This window comes from Tribolium castaneum, chromosome 1, assembly GCF_031307605.1.
Source record: "Tribolium castaneum strain GA2 chromosome 1, icTriCast1.1, whole genome shotgun sequence".
Lineage (NCBI taxonomy): Eukaryota > Metazoa > Arthropoda > Insecta > Coleoptera > Tenebrionidae > Tribolium > Tribolium castaneum.
The window spans coordinates 30,039,723-30,056,370 of record NC_087394.1 but is presented as its reverse complement, the minus strand read 5'-3'; the positions used below and the strand labels follow the sequence as shown (position 1 = coordinate 30,056,370).

At 32.9% G+C, this 16,648-nt stretch overlaps 1 protein-coding gene across 7 annotated transcripts in view; it reads right to left on the bottom strand.

The window, feature by feature from the left end:
* LOC664188 (irregular chiasm C-roughest protein) overlaps window positions 1-16,648 on the bottom strand; it is a 268,755-nt gene that overhangs the window by 92,962 nt on the left and 159,145 nt on the right. For 4 of the 7 annotated variants that reach the window (XM_064359342.1, XM_008192781.3, XM_008192779.3 and 1 more), the window contains exon 4: window positions 13,858-13,931. The gene's annotated coding sequence lies outside the window, so the exon portion shown is untranslated. Of the gene's footprint in view, window positions 1-9,618; window positions 9,780-13,857; window positions 13,932-16,648 lie in introns of those variants that run through there. The other 3 variants (XM_015978032.2, XM_008192780.3, XM_064359352.1) reach the window with 2 other exon arrangements.

Genomic DNA, 16,648 nt, shown 5'->3' with positions numbered 1-16,648 from the left:
GAACCGAAATGGTTCCTTTTATAGCCGGTAAACTCATCACCTCCTAACTCTCGTAAATAGTATTTTCGTGTTGGCAGCCCTTGCTCAATTCACCACCACATCTGACTTCCATCCCCGTATTTATCATGCGAAATTATTGCGCGGGGGTTAAACCGTCTGGCTCTACTTTGGCTATTTATAGGTAGCACATAGGTTGGGGGTTTGGGGCTAATTTCGCTCGTGATGAAAGGAGAAATGAGGGAGACGGAAGCGTCTGATGAATCATGCGTTTATTCCGGGGAGACGCCACGTGGTCCGGGCCGGCGTCTCGACGCTTTTTCTGATTCTACACAAATATTTAAAGCTTCCCTTTCATGCAGATGTTTCCAACTTTACCACTTACGGATATGCAATGCAATTATGGAGCGTCGGAAATAAAAACATTTACTTTGCCGTTTTCAAATAAAGTTTATCGCTTCAGTGTAAAGTGAATCGGTTGCATCGACTGACAGAAAGGTAATTAGATGTAAAGTTAGCAACATTCGCACGTTTTTCTCTTGTGCATCCACTCTTTTTCGCTGTAATGGTAATCACAGACTGTCGCTGTGGTTCTGTGACAATTAACTTGCATTTCAATACCATGATTTAAATAACAAAAAGATTGTTCTCTGGTATTGATTGAAGACCGTAGAATAATTGATGAACTGTGTAGTTTACGTTTTTAACACTTTCCACAGAAGAGGGTATTAAATGCGCAAACAGCACGTCATGGCTCATGACGGTGTAAACACATTGAAACATTGGGACGATTTGCTGGTAATTTTTTATTGACGACACATTGGGGGTGACTCAGCATAACTCCCCAATCGAATAAATATTATATCTTGTATTGCTAATTTTTAATTTGAATAAAAACTACTCATATCAAAAATTATATAAATATATGGTATGGGGTATAAATGTAAATTTATTTCCAATGGTTAAGAGTGTCTCACTTTAAAGCGTACGCTTCAACTCTCTCAATTCAAGAAATCGGAATAATTGTAAACAACTTACAAAATCTCCTTCATTTCCGCTTCTCGTTTCCTTTGTTACTGTCGACAAAATATCACGCGATAGGGAACACATTTTCTTTTCCCCTACCGATGCTCCGATTGGGTTTTCTTCTAACAGTTCCCGATTTAATTTTACGATTTTTAAAATGAAAGTTGTCTCTGCAAATGCATGTACAGTGCTTTTATTCCAAAACTGGACAGTCTCAATAATTTCTGAAGGAAAAAAAAGGAAAACTTACAAACCAAAATTAGTGGTTTCGTCCCTAACTAGACGCGATATACCCTAACTACGGATATCTAAAGGTTAGGATATCAAACGACAAGCAAATAAAACATTCCCGTTCTCCATAGTTCCGTTAATGTCGCCAGAGAGCGCAATTGTTCATTACCGTCTAGTTTTCAGAGTAGTGAATTTATAAAAAAAAGTTGGATCTGTATAACAGTTAACACAAAGCAAACAAAAAAATACAGGCAAAAGTAAGACATAAAATAATGCAAAACTTTTATCGTAAACTACATACAGGATGTCTCAGCGATGTGAAAAAGTCTATTAGTGACCTTTATATATTAAAAAATTAATCTTTTTACGAATGCCGTACATATTAACCTCCTGACTCAGTTACATTTATTTTGAAGTATACACGCTGTTTCTGAAATCAGCTACAACACAAACTTATGTTTTTTTTTAATGGAATAACCTATATTTTTTACATTTTTGGATGAAGCTTATAAGCCAAATTGTTATTAGTCGATTTTGCCTAGTTTTCGAAGTAATTTTTTTTTTGACAAAAACCCGCTTTTAAAAATGTCATTACATAAGAACTAAAGATCTCAAAAAAATAAAACTCCCAATTTTTTATTTTTGAATCTAAAAGTCCTTTAAATTGTCTTTCTAAATTTTTAATAGTTTTCTAATAGTTAAGTGTCTTTTGATAATTACTCAAAAGATATTTAACTTTAAACATTAAAAAATATTAACTATTGTTCAGTAGTCGAAAAGTGAAGTTTCCAGCTAATAATAACTTGAATGATAGCTTAAGATCATTAATAGTCATTTATTACAGTGACATAACTTAAAATTCAATTTTTTAAAATAAATTTTTAAATTTCCGTATAAACTAGTGTGCATTGTTTCTGAAATTAACTTTTAAAGTAAAAGATATTTTTAGTTTTTAACTTTAGGCATTTGAAACTTGATGTTTTTAGATAGACAATTTTATAATCTTTGAGCAGAACAAAAAAGATGGTGTTCCATTTAAGTTTTTCAAGTTATTCAACTTTTAACAAACTTCTTAATTTTTCCATGTTTCTAATTGTAATGCGCTAAACAATTGGAACAGATTTAAGTTTGAACCTTTCCTTCTAAAGAGGGAAAGTAATACATTTTTAAATAAAACGTGTTTTTGTCAAAAAAATCAAATTATTTCAAAAACTAAGCAGAATTGACCATTACAAGTTTAGATTAAAGTCATCAATATTAAAAGCTACGTCCAAAAATGCAATAAAATTTAGGGTGTTCCATTTGAAAAAAACGCAGCTAAAATCTGAAATCTAAAATGTATCCAACAGTGGTTTGGAATATTGGCTGTGAACTTCCTTCCAACCTAAATCGATATGTTTTTCTATAAAATTTACGTAAAATAGAAGGCTTATATAGACTTACAATTAAAAAAAATTACCCCTCATAAATCGAGAAAAAAAATTTTTAGTACGTACTGTTAAAATAAATAAGGTTTTTCTCCATTTAAAATTGAAATCGAACTGTTTTTTTCTTGAAAATGTATTATTTAATCAAGCTTCAAAGTTTTTGTAACTGTCCAGTTTTGAAATAAAAACTCTGTATAATTTGATTTTTAAAATAAAAAACTGTGTATCATTTACTTTTTCCAAAAATATACCAAACCGAACCGAAGCAGCAATCGAGATGAACAATATGTACCTAATAAATTATATTGTTCACTATCCAAAATAGAACCAATGTTAGACACGGTGCTTGCTGGCTTAATTATAAATATGTAAGACATTGCGGGATATTGATTAGACCGGCAATGGCCAGGCGGATGCAACATTATTAAAAATACATTTTTAAACTCGAAACAAAGAGCGAATACGTGTTTCCATTTATTTTCGCTTTATATTAAATTATTTCAGACCAGAAGACATAAAATACAGTACGTAACCCAATTTGAATGGCGCTTTTTGTTCTATTCATAAAGCTCCATAATGCAATTTGTCGGTAAACTATGTCGAATTGTACGTTTTGTAATATTCAAAACTAAAAAATCCGCAAGGCGCCTGAATTTTAAACTTGGCAGATATAAACAGGAAATCTGTTTTAGACAGGGCGGTGCCGTAAATTAAGTCCTTTTTTTAAACTGGAATGACGTGCGGGGTTTTTAAAATATGAATGAACCGAATGTCAGCACTGAAAGACTGGACTGGTTCAGCTCGTAAAAATGAAAAATAACCACCCGCTCCACGCTCTCGATCTCTTATAGTCCACAATTTATTCCAAGTTAAATAAAGACAGAGTTCCATTTGTAAAGAGCTTTTTGCAAACGAATTGTACACAGATTATAAGAACAAAAGATCGCACATCACTCGTGCCCTGTTTTCGAGTAATTAAGGGAAAATGTGGCATCATCTATCATTTTTTATCGCACAATGGAGATGTGTAATAATGTTATCCCAAATTAGACCATTAATTCTTCGCGGGAATCTTGATTGATTTGGCGCAAATTTCCACAACAAACACCGAATTATTATTTAGAGAGCCGCATTTATTCCACGTCAAAATTTCACACGAATTTTTGTTCTTACGCAAAGTGGCGAAATAACAACAATTTGCATCCAATCTAGACCGAAAAATCGACAGGATATTACATGATAATACACACCATTTGTAATTCTGACCGAAATAATTAAACTTTAATTATTTTCACAGATGACTAGGCGTATCAATTTGAATATTGATACACAAATTGACCATTTTGCGTCATAAATGCCCACGTGATATTTCAATTTTAAATTTAAGCCCCATTGTAGGTACTAGTAAAATGTTGTGTTCTCTTGTATACCAGATAGGGGCAAATTATGCTAAACTGGTGATCGGAAGACTGGTTAGACTAGTAGAAGCATTTCAAATCTCAGGAGTCAGGACGAAATACAACAAAAATAGTGCCAATCAACCAGATATAAATTGATATTCAGGAAGATAACTTGATTATTAAAAATGACTCGTACAAGAACACGTCAAAGATAATTAAAGCAGTCTCATAAATTGATTGCAAAGTTAATAAAATAAAAACGACCAATTCGATTCGTTTCTTATTTTGTGAGAAAACTCGAGTTGAATTGTGACTAGCCAACTATTCATTTAAGAAGTAGCGCTTAGGTCCCTACTCGCCCCTTTGCTTCATTACCGCTTTTGCTAAATATACCAAAAAGATTGCGCGTCCTGAACAAACAGAAGGGAGCGTCATTTTTATAAGTTCGTCAACCCTGCATCCTGTGTTTCCCCCACGCATATAACACCTTCGGGGAGATATGTAAGACCATCTAGATCCCTTTATAGAAGGGATCACTTTGTATAATTGAGAATTATTATAATACACTCCGGGGCTCAAAACGAACTCAGTATAAACTTTGACGAATCGGATGATATTTCGCTTTGATCATGCCTTATGCTTTGTTGAATAATTAATGTTATTTATTCGGAAAAGAAGGATACTTCTGATTGAATTAATCATTGTGGCTGTTGGAACCACGCTATTATCCTCGCAAAGAAATACATATTTGGTGTGAGTTCATTATGCTCCTTGTATAATTGAAATACGGCTAATTTACGAAAGAATGCCTCTATTGTTAAGGAATTAATTATTCTTTAAAAGTCTTTAAAATTAGATGCAGTAAATTCCCTTACAGCAGTTCCTAATTCACCCAACACCATCTCGAAACAGGACAATTCTTTATTGTACTACTCGATACTTTAATCTTTTTATTTCTCATTCGATGAATAAGTAATTAGTCTGCCAAAAGAAAACGTTTAAATGAGGTTTAAATGTTTTTACAAACTTTCTGAAAAATAAATTAATAATTTTCTAATAATGATGGCTAACAAATATTCACAAAAGCACTTTGTTGGGGTAAAGAATGCATTACTGAATTAATAACGATTTAATTTTTATTGGAGGGAAAGAATTTGAAAATGTTTTCTATTAAACTAGAAATTCATTCTACATGGTAAAAAATATTTACGTAAACACACAGAACCTTACGTTGGTTATTTTTTATCTACGTTAAATACTACAGAATTACGTAGTACAATGTAAAATTTCATTTTCATGTAATGTTACATGAACTATGTGTTAGCTTGCTGTTTCAAAACTATAGTAGAAACGCCAACCTGGCATTATACCCAATTATTTTTTTAAAAAAGGTTCATAAAAATATAAAATAGTTATTAATGATTAGATCGCTTATGAAACTATAAATTACATTGGCTAATAATTTTTTGAATAAATTATATCAATTAACTCTTAGAGAAAATGCGACGTTGGCGTTTCTATAGTTCTGAAACAGTAAATGATTCATATGTATTGATTTAATTATGTAAAAATGAATGACAAAGAAGTCCAAATATTACAATTATTTGATATATTTGATAATTATTTCAAGTGACTTGAAAAAAATAATTGTAAAACCGAAGGTCTAGACTCTTTTAGTTTAACCTTTACATTTATGAACATATTTACGAACGAAAAAAAATTATAGAATTTCGAATTATTATTATTAATTAATTATGTTTCACTATTAAGATTTATTAAAGATTTTCCTCATATCTGACGAAGTATAGGTAGGGTATAACATTGTATAGGTACTTACCAGTACAGTACAAACTGATTCATTTTCTTTTTTTTTTAATATGTAACCTGTTAATTCTATTAAAAATTACATTTTGTCTATTGTTCAATTCAGTAACAATTTCTCATTTTTTTATATTCACTAGAAAACGTAGAGAAACACACCAGAAACCATTTTCAACCTTTTTAAGCACAAATTGTTCGTGGAAACGTCACTCACTACGCTTGCGTGTAATCAGAGTTACATTATAAACTTCGTATTTGTCGTACCTAATAATACTTTTTCATATATTTTTAAATAAAAAATGTAGTTTCACATATTGTTTGTAATAAATTACTTATCAAAATGTAAATTTACATAATAAAAGATACTTCTTAGATGTAGGACACTACAGGGTGAGTCAATACTGAGTTATTGGATACTTCGTTTAATTTTTAAATCAAATTTTGAAATTTTTTGACGATTACCTATCTGGCCAACTGGAATTAGTTTTAATAGCTGCATGTTAAAAAAAAATCAAATATAACCCAATAATTTTTAAACACAAAATTTCCCATAAAAATACAAAAATCAAATATGTACAAATTTTACAGTTATTTTTTTCAGTGTAATAGGAAATGAAAAACTTTTGAGTTTATTTTGCAAAAAATATTGAGAAAACTGGAAACGTAACAAGGAAAGATTATACAATAGAGAATATATAAAGTTCCTACATTAGTACATTTAGGTTTGTTATTTACAAATAAATACAAATCTGCACAGGACATCATAGACATATAAAATGTTTGTAAATTAGAAGCACCTATCTTTTATTTATTCCAAAATAAAAGTGCACAAAAAACTTCAAAAAAGTGTTAATCTATCTAAACCCCTTCAATAAAAAATTAAGACCTCAGAACTCAAAAAAGTAAACCTCTTCTCGTCCAAAAGGTAATTTTTTGCTCTCCCTTGTGCTGTATTTCAATTATTTATTAGACAAATCTTTCCACTACTGCAAAGCGAAATGTGATTCCTTTTGTTTAAGTAAACAGCTATTGATTTTGCAATTGTAGTTCGGGTGCAAGTGTTTAATAAATACACAATTTGTAGTTAGTGTTATTAGTGCTTTGAATTAACAACTTAACCATTTCCACGTCGGTAAATAGAATTTCCCTCTAAAAGTTGCAATAATCACTCACTTAGAACAAATTGTGTTTAATTATAATTTGATTTATAAAATTTGAAATAACAAAACAAGAAATATTTATAAATTCTAAAAATAATACGTACCTAATTAACCCTGTTAAAATTATGACAACATCATTACTAAAATAATTTCGAATTTTAATATACATAAATTATTATAAATAAATATGATCAAAAATGAGCCGAATGTGATTGCTAAATGTAAAACAAATTTGTTATTTTATCAACAAAATGGTTTACCGTTGGAATGCCCCCCAGTCACTGAATAACGTGAAACGAATCGAGTTGAAAGATTTTTAAAAATAGCCTCGCAGACGTCGAAACGCATCGCTAGTCAATAGGGCATGCAAAGCAGCGCCTCTTTAAAATTGCAGGTGATCCTTATGAGAAGGACAAGTGCAGAGGCATGCCTGTCTGACCGGTCGGTCCCAATAGACGTATTGAAAGTGTCAACCCTCTCCATTTCGAGCACGTGTCGTGTAATTCAGAGGCACTGACTTGTGAACACGGATATTGAAATGCCACTTAAACTTTATATCAAATTCACAAGTGATTCACGGAACCAATTTGTGCACTGCAAAGACATTTATTGATATAAATGCTCTCCATATTAGTTGTACACCAGCGTCGTAGACCACACTATCGACCCACGAATTAATACGTGCCCCCGAACCTCCGTTTTTCCATAAATACGACAATTTTTTCCAACTTACGGCCCGATTTAGAGCAGATTACGCTATTGAGAGGGCATCAAAATGGAAAGAACTAAAGAAGGGTGCGAGAGAACAGCTGCCGGGGCATAAAAGTAACACAAGTAAAAATAAAACACATAAATCTTTTAAAGTTTATAAACAACTGATAGCATTATTGAAGTTATATTGGTATTGTGTACTGAGGTTTATAGGACTTTTGTGTTCGACTTCATAAAAAGCACTGCCACAAGGTGATTTGAGATAAACGTGTGATGACACTTTCGTCTCCAAGTGTCAGAGTCTAATTGAACGCGATGAGTGGATAAAGACGTTGGATTATTAAACTACATAAATAATAATAAGGAAGCAAGTACCCAGTAAGCTGCTTGTCTAACGGTGCACACTGCTTGTATCGGTTTGCCGAGATTATGAGTTATTGAGCTGAAAGTATTCCTGGAATGATGTGCATACATGTTTCCTGTTAGAAAATCAATAACATACTTCACGTCCATAATTTGAGAAAAAGTCTATTACCGTACTAACAACTAGAGTTTTAAAATTAATTTTTGAATTGGCAAAAAATGTTTCATGCATTTATAGGGCACATAATAACGTAACAAGGAATTTTGAAATTATAATTCCACTTCTTACGTACGCTGCAGGAAGCTATTCGTAGTCTTGTTTCCAATATCCTGGAAATCCAGCAGAGACAGACATAAATTTAAATTCGCATAGATTCAACACGTACTAACTAATCTACTTAACTTCTGTATAAGTTAGGTAAAATATATCTTCTATTGTAAACTCGGCAATGTTAAAGTATGTTGAAGTCTGTTTGTCTCTAGTAGCGTTTCCTTCTCTTTCTGTATTTTACATGCAAATATTATACGTTGACTAAAATAAATACGCTTTTCTCGTCTTCTGGGATTTATGTCCGAAGTGATTAACAACGTCCTCTGATTTTACAAAGAAATTTATTCTGCGGCTAGCATGTTGTGGTGCCGATGAATTTTTAAGCCAAGTGCATAGAACGTACAAATTTAACACACAGAAAAACAAATAATCGGAAACGGTGCATAAGCCAGAAATAATTGTATTTATAATACGGCCTAAAAATAAAAATGCTAACGGAAGGAAACGGACGGGAAAAACAAGACGGTCTTATATCCTTTTTAAATCGTCGTATTTTAAGTATTAACACGGGGAAAATCCAGTTGTTGAAAAAATAGAAAGCCACCTACGTTACTCCAAGAATTTAAATTTGTGGCACCCACGCTGTAAATTGGATTTGTTAACTACATTAACATGAAATATAATTTGCCAGTTGGCAAATGTGAATTGATACCAATTAGAGCAAAAAGAAAACCTAAATGGTAAATACTCATTCGGTTTCAATTGATGTATTCCAAATGTGTGAACCGAGTCAGCTGTTAAAACGTAACGCCAGATTTTAAAATTAATTAAAAACTTCTGGAACATTGTATAAATTAGTGAAATATTTCCTAGCTTATCACTTATTCTGAACGGTTTTAAAAGTTTTTCACTTAAGATGTTAGTTTATCGCCTTAATTCAGGAGAACTTTCCAAATTTCCAAATTATTGCAGCGTCGTCGAATACTTTTTCCGAATGGTGACAGGTCAAACACCTAGCTCACCTAACGCCCAAAAAAGCTGCATTGAAAACTTTAATTAAGCCTAAGCTTGTTCGGCTTTTTCTGCTAATTAAAATATTCAATTTTGCTGGTGAGTACTTAAAAGGCAAATCCATTTCATTATACAAGTTAATTTAAATGCCTCTTTCACATCACCGAATTAGTGGAGTTTTATCCGCTGGTTGTACTTACAGTTTTTCTCCTGAAATGATCCGAAATCGTTGTCGTTCGTTCGAGTTAGCAAATGCCAAATTAAACTCCAATTGTTCACTCCCGAAAACGGCTGATACTTTTAATTCGCGTGCCCCCTTTCCAAAATGAACGGGTGAACGACTTGAAAGTTTAAAATGTACTAGCTAAAAATACATCCAGACACATTCAAGTAAGGCTCGTTTAGAATCGCCATTACTGCTCGTTTGAGCCCACGTATGTTTTGACTTTGATCAGGGGTTGCTAAAATTAGTTCCAATCAGCGTATCGAAAGCTCTTAAGCGAATTTTTCGGTTTAAATTCGGGAGCGCGGAATTACTTGCAAGTTCATGGGTTCGGTGTGCGATTTTCGAACACTTTGTCACAAGTAACAATTCGAGCGTATTACTTAAAACGATTGCTATTTCGGGATGTGCTCGTCAGCACCTAAACAATTTCGTGGAAGCACAATAAGTCAAGTTTCAAAAGGAACAAATTCGAATGCAGTGGTGGTTAGCAGAGAGCTCGAGTTTCCACAGGATACAGAAATGAAAGTTCCAAAAAGAGCACTCATACAAGCTTCGATAAATGAATTACGTTTTCTGCCGCTAAAATGATTGCAAATGGCGCAGGGAGTTACTGCATGCGGTACTTAACAACAAATTTTCCTTTTGCAAAGAGACGAGGCTTGATCATGATTAAAAACTAGCCATTTGCAATTTTAGATAATAAAAACGACGTCGCATGATTTGTCAACCACAGCTATAATTAATACGTTGGAAAATAGATTAACAACAATTATAGATAGGAAATAGAGATAAATTTGATTTAATCAGTGGAAACATAAAAGATTTGTAAGCACCGAAGCGGCAAATATTAGCAAACAAGAGCTGATTAACGCACCAATTAAATCTAATCGTAGATCTTGAACGACTAAATTAAATCGTGTGCTAGACAAGCCTCCATCAGTTTGTTCTAGTAGTTAGTAGTTACAGTTTTTCATTATAAATAAAAAACAATCGTCACAACTTTTGTTTAAAAAAACACGAAATAAAACCAAATGATTGGCTGTTTCTGAAGTTCCTAAAGTACAGGCTGACTCTTTTAGGGCCTATATTAGAAACTTTTTAACTTCTAATATAGCTACAGCTTTAAGATTTTATAAACAATCTAAATCGATCATTCTGAGTTCAACAAAATTATTTATAGCCGAAGGTTCACAGGGTTTTCTCAAATTTTGAGGATTGTCATCTGTCAAATTGCAAGGCTACTATGATTTTTTGAAAATAATGATAAAAAAATGATTATAAAACAGTTTTTTTAAATGGAATGACTTTTTTATTCAATGGCAATCAAAAGAACATCAATTTTTATGCATACCTTTTATAAATATTTCCTATATCTATCTCTTACGGTTTTTGAAATTATCGTAAAAGACTGAATTTTAGCTCATTATTTTCATTTTTAATCAAGTAAACTTTAGAAAAATACGATAAAATCGTGCTGCTAATTAAAGGAAATGTTCGATTTGTTCACTATTTTCATTCATATGTTCAAAATTCGATGTCAAACTGACTGAGTTACTTTACATAATTCATTAAATTGTAATAATCCATAATTAAATATTATTGTTTTACTAATTATTCGATAATAAACCAGCAAATAATTAAAAAAAATATTGTGGTTTCTCAACTGTTGACCATTTTGCAAGGTCTACTTAATTAACTATAAAAATTATGAAGTAAAATCTGTTTTTTGTGATTTTTTTCAAAAACTGTAAGAGAGAGATATAGGACGTATTGATAAAAGTCACCGTAAATATCGATGTCCTTTCGATTGCCGTTAAGAAAATAGGGTCGTTCCATTTGAAAAAACAGAGTTATAGCAGTTTTTTGATACCCATTTTGAAAAAATCATACTAGCCATGAATTTTGACAGTGGACAATTTTGAAAATTGTAGAGGACTCTCCAAACCTTTGGTTATCATATACAAAAAAAATTATTCACTTACCGCAAAGGATTCAAAAGCTGTGGTATTTTAGATAAACTCTTGCAAATAAAAATTTTAACAAAAAAATTGACATATGTCAAAAACTATGAAAGGTAAGTACCATCAACTTGGGTAAATTTTACTCAGCTTAAAACTTAAAATTTCAAACTTGACGTTAATTTTTTGTAGTTCTGGAAGCTCAGCCATTTAGAAAATAATTTAGTTGAAGTCAGAATAGTCGATCAGTATTGTATAAAAAATTTTAAAGCTCTAAGCTATATTAAAAGTCAAAAAATTTCTAATGTAAGCCCTAAAAGTATCACCCAGTATAATAATTGTCACAATATTTTATATCCTTGTTGAAAAAAAACATAAGCATAATTAGGCTTTCACAAAATTGCTTTGACAATAAAAAAAATAAACTGTTGTTTTATTATTAGTCCAGCTATTTATCAATTACCGTCCCCTCATTGTTGTTCAATTTGGAACACAAAAATTGACAAATCACTAAAACGCCTATGCAAATCCAATGTTTCTCCAACAAACAAGAGAGTTAAATCCTGATAAAAGCACTCCTAAAACAAATATCCGATAATTACCCTAATCTCAATTTTTCCCCGTTAACTAATTTGATTAAATTAAAACACACGTAATTGTTAAATAATCGATTAAGCGAACCCACTTTCCCATTTCAAAAATTTGGCCGCCTAATTACCAAATACTTTTTATTTTTAATTGGAACTTTGCAAAAAACGCATCATGCCAGTTTAACAATTATAAAGCTTTGAAATTAATTTACCTTTCTCTCGGTGAAACTATAACTTTTAGAGCGGATTTTGAGCAAAGTAGCAAAGTCGTGCCGTAATTTTCACGCATGATTTTATTATTTTGACTGTTGGTGTTGCTGTCTGAGTTTTCTTGTGTGAAAAAATAAGCGATATTTCACGACCACAAAACAATCAATAGACGAAAAAGTTGTAAACAAACACAAAGGGCTCCTGATACTTCCTTCGAGGAGAAAGAGTCAAGGGCGAAATAATTGATATTATGGCTTAGAAAAATGTAATTATACGAAAAACTAAAACCGATACTTTTTTCTGAACAGGAAAATGTTACTAAATGCATTTATTTTCACAGACATTTTTAGAATTTTAAATTTCAATTTCTCCTCGAAAGGAGCGAAAAACCCAAAAAGATGTTTTTTTTGGTGTAACCTTTTGCAGAGTAAGAGTTTTGCCTGGTGGAAGAAGTGGGCGCATTTGTTATTGAAAACGGCCCTAGTTTGAAGCCTACTTAGCCATCAGAAAGAACACTAGAGCAAAATAAGCATGAGTCGGATGCCGGATTCAAAGAAGGAAAAAGAACGTGTTATTAAAGTCCCCAATAAACCGTCCTGAGTGTCTTCGTGCAAGAGCGAACATCTCAGTTCTTTCCCTATGTACTTGTCAATTAGACTGAAAACGTGCTCTAGTGCACGTATGGCTCATGAAGAGGGCTTTTGTGTCGATTATAATTGCAAAGTCACAAGCCTGACTTGTAATTATAGGTATCTGGAATGTTTGTATTGTACGACTGCGTCCCAATTGAAAATAATAGCTCCAATATCTCGATCCTGCAGCTTTAAATGGATCCTCCCAAGCACCATTGTTGATCAATACGAAATTGGTAGCTTTCAAATTAATTGCATCGAGCGACTACATCTTAAGCGAGTAGTTAAAAATGAAAAAATCCAAAGTGGATCATCAAAAATTAGTGATGCCGTTATTAACGAGCCTCGATCAATAGGTGGTGGCGAGAAGAAAGAGATTTCAATCGGGCACAGGATGCTCGAAAATTTCCGAAACGCCTCGCTTCCTTACTGTGCGCATTATTTTATTGAACGACGGAACAGGCAGATGAGTAAACATTTATGTGACATAAACACAAATACCAGCAGATATTCCAACAATATTGTTGCTGTCTGTTAATTTTGTTTGTTGATGCAGCATTTACATTTTCACTCGGAAATGATGAAGCAAAAGAACTATCGAGTAGTCATGGCTATTGGCCGGAGAGAACCGATTCTGTTTGCTTTACCTTAATTAAGATTTTTTGCATTAGGCATCATAATTAAGATCCTTTGAACAGAACGTAAGCATAATTTTTTCCCTTTTCTATTCTCAGTGGTTTAGTTTTAATTCCCAACTTTTGATAAAACTCGAAATTGGTGGAGGGAAAATCGCATAAAACAGCAAAAAATTGTACACACTTACCCGCGCCCTCGGCAATTGAATCGGTCAGCTTTAGCCCGGATAACACTGGGCAGTAGACTTTACCATCTTCAACTCTGCAAAAATCAATATTAATTAGGCAATGAAAAGGTGTTGACAATTTGTTTCCTTCACACTCGAAGGAGCTTTAAGCATTCGAAAAGTGTACAATTTCAGTCGGTTGATTGTCTTTCATAATTATGATTAACACAAACACGTCTGTGTTCGATTCGGCAAAATCAGTCGCTAATAACGTTGGAACTATTCGAATGAAATTCATGTTTAAAGAGCTTTTGTTAATGTGATTTTAACTGAAGTTTGTAAACTGGTTACGTTAATTACAGCTTGAAATTTTCATCCGTCAATAAAGAGCATTTAGACTAATAATAGTTGTGTATCAGTTAGCATGCAAATAATTACAGGGCATAACATATTAAACAGCGTATTAAAAGGCAAACGTAATGGAATGGCAGAGACCCAGAACGGTCCAATAACTTATTCAAGTGATAATTACCTCCTAGTTCAAAAATCTATCAAATGCCATCAGTAGCAGGATAATTATTTATACCTTTCACCGCCACCGCCCGTGAAGACTCTTTCACATGGCTCTAGGCGTCCGCACTTTGTTGCGTCCGATTCGCTCGAAATTTTTCACTCTCATTAATCATGTAATATTTTAATAGCCGATTTTAATTAAGTAATTACCGGTGCACCTCCGGACAGAAGAAAGAAATATTCAAAATCAAGCGTCAACCCGAAATAAATTACAATCAAAATTCCATTAACCGAGTAAACAAATTCCCCGAAATGAAATTAAGAATAAATTGGATCAAAACCTACAATTCGAGACATTCGTTCGGCTTAATTAAAATGTATCGGTAGTTTGGTGAATTTATCACGGCCGTGTTGTGTCTGTTGAAACGGCCTTATCAGTCTACGATTTGATAACTTCCCACCCTCAAGCCACGAACGCATTAAAAAGCCGACAAAGTTGCCCTGAGATATGCCGGTTTCTAGTAGTGTCAAGGGACTAGCTAAAATCATAAAAAACCTTACCACCCCTGATCTACGGCCCTAGCAGGTGTTCTCTCACCCTCGGCGGCACGATTATTGCAGAAATAAAAACATAATACCAGTAAGATGCCGGTTTAAAATAAATCTTCATTAAATGAGTGGATTATGCGGCTGATTGATTGATTAATGTTTCAAGACGATCGATCAAAACCCGAAACTTTATCTATTCAAAACTCTGATTTCTGCTCAACTCGATAATTTATACATTGATTTTTTGTGATTGCCCAAGGTAAAAAAATGGTACAGATGGATAAATCATAGCTTTGACGAAACGAAGAGTAAGTATCAAAAAATTTTATGAGAACAATTCTCAAGGTAAAACGACCCCTAATGAGCGGTTATTACAAAATTTAATACGATAAAAATACACTTCATGTCAACTTTTATTGATTCTGATCATACTTGCCGTAATGTTTTTCTAGAAAGGTATAAAAGCATTAAAAGCTTTCTCTTTCTCGTTGTTTTCGTAAACTTTGGTGTAATTTTTTGCAAACGTGTGCTTTACGTACAGAAAGGGCCTAATAAGGCGGGTTCATTCGTTATTCCGAGCCATAAAATAAGTTAATCAGCACATGTGCAACCTAAATAACTGGGTACTAAAGTGGGTGGTTATAAAAAATGCGAGTAATTTAATTTTCAGCATAAGCAAGCGGCAACTTTATTCGCAGAAATTTTTATGTTTAAATTAACTAGCAATTTTGTTGAAAATTTAAATTTTACATGCGAGAAAATTTCCTTTTGTGTGGTTTCATAAAACCGAATGAAATAACATTTTTCATTTCCAAAGAGTGAAAAAATAAAATATGGGAATCTGCATATGTATATGAACTTTTACAGCGTGATAAAAATATGATAAGTTAAAAAGTATTTTATATTATTCGCACCACCAACCTGGAAATGCAATAAACGAACTGACAGCTCGGCTTATAGCACCTTAGCATTGTTTTCTTTGTAATTCTGTGTATTTAGACCTTATGTCGATAATTATAATAGTAGCTGCTACTATGTAATTACAGGAGGTTGTTCTTGCGTTTTTGTAGGCGCACTTTTCCCGGTAATGGTGGCCGCTACCTTTGAAGACAAAGTCATATTACGGGAACATAGACTCGTTAATTTTTTCTTAGGTAAACACCAAAACAGATGTGTCTTATCACGTGAAGTTAATTGCCGCTGTAACCCAGTATCAGCTTTCATTCTGTTTGTATTTATCGATTTAAAGCCTTTACACACAAACGTTTTAATCATTATGTCGGTAGATCTGGGCGTAATTTCACGTGGAATAAAAAAGATGTCAAATTGGGTTTCTTTGGAACATAATACGTTCTGATGTTAGTTTATGGTTTCCTGCGAAGACTTCTATTAATTTTTTGTCCCACACCGTTCCCCAGCTAACAGTATATGAATTTCTAATAGCCTTTAGAAAAACGTGGGCATAAACGAAAGTAATTAAGCGTCAAGGAAAAATATGTAAGTTGGGAAAGCCAATAAAGTGAAATAAAGCGAGTATACTTGCAACAAATTTGCACGTGAAGTTGACATTTAAGCTGAAATTTATTGGACACACCCTTGCGTATAAAAATTCCTGAAAGCGGCTTGCACCAGAGCTTTTATAAGATACACTCGGGGACAATGTTCAGGAAGCCCTTGGAATGTAATAATCTTTCGCGGGGTTTTCTCTGCGTGCTGAACATAATGTGTCCTAATAAATTCTCCCCGAGGT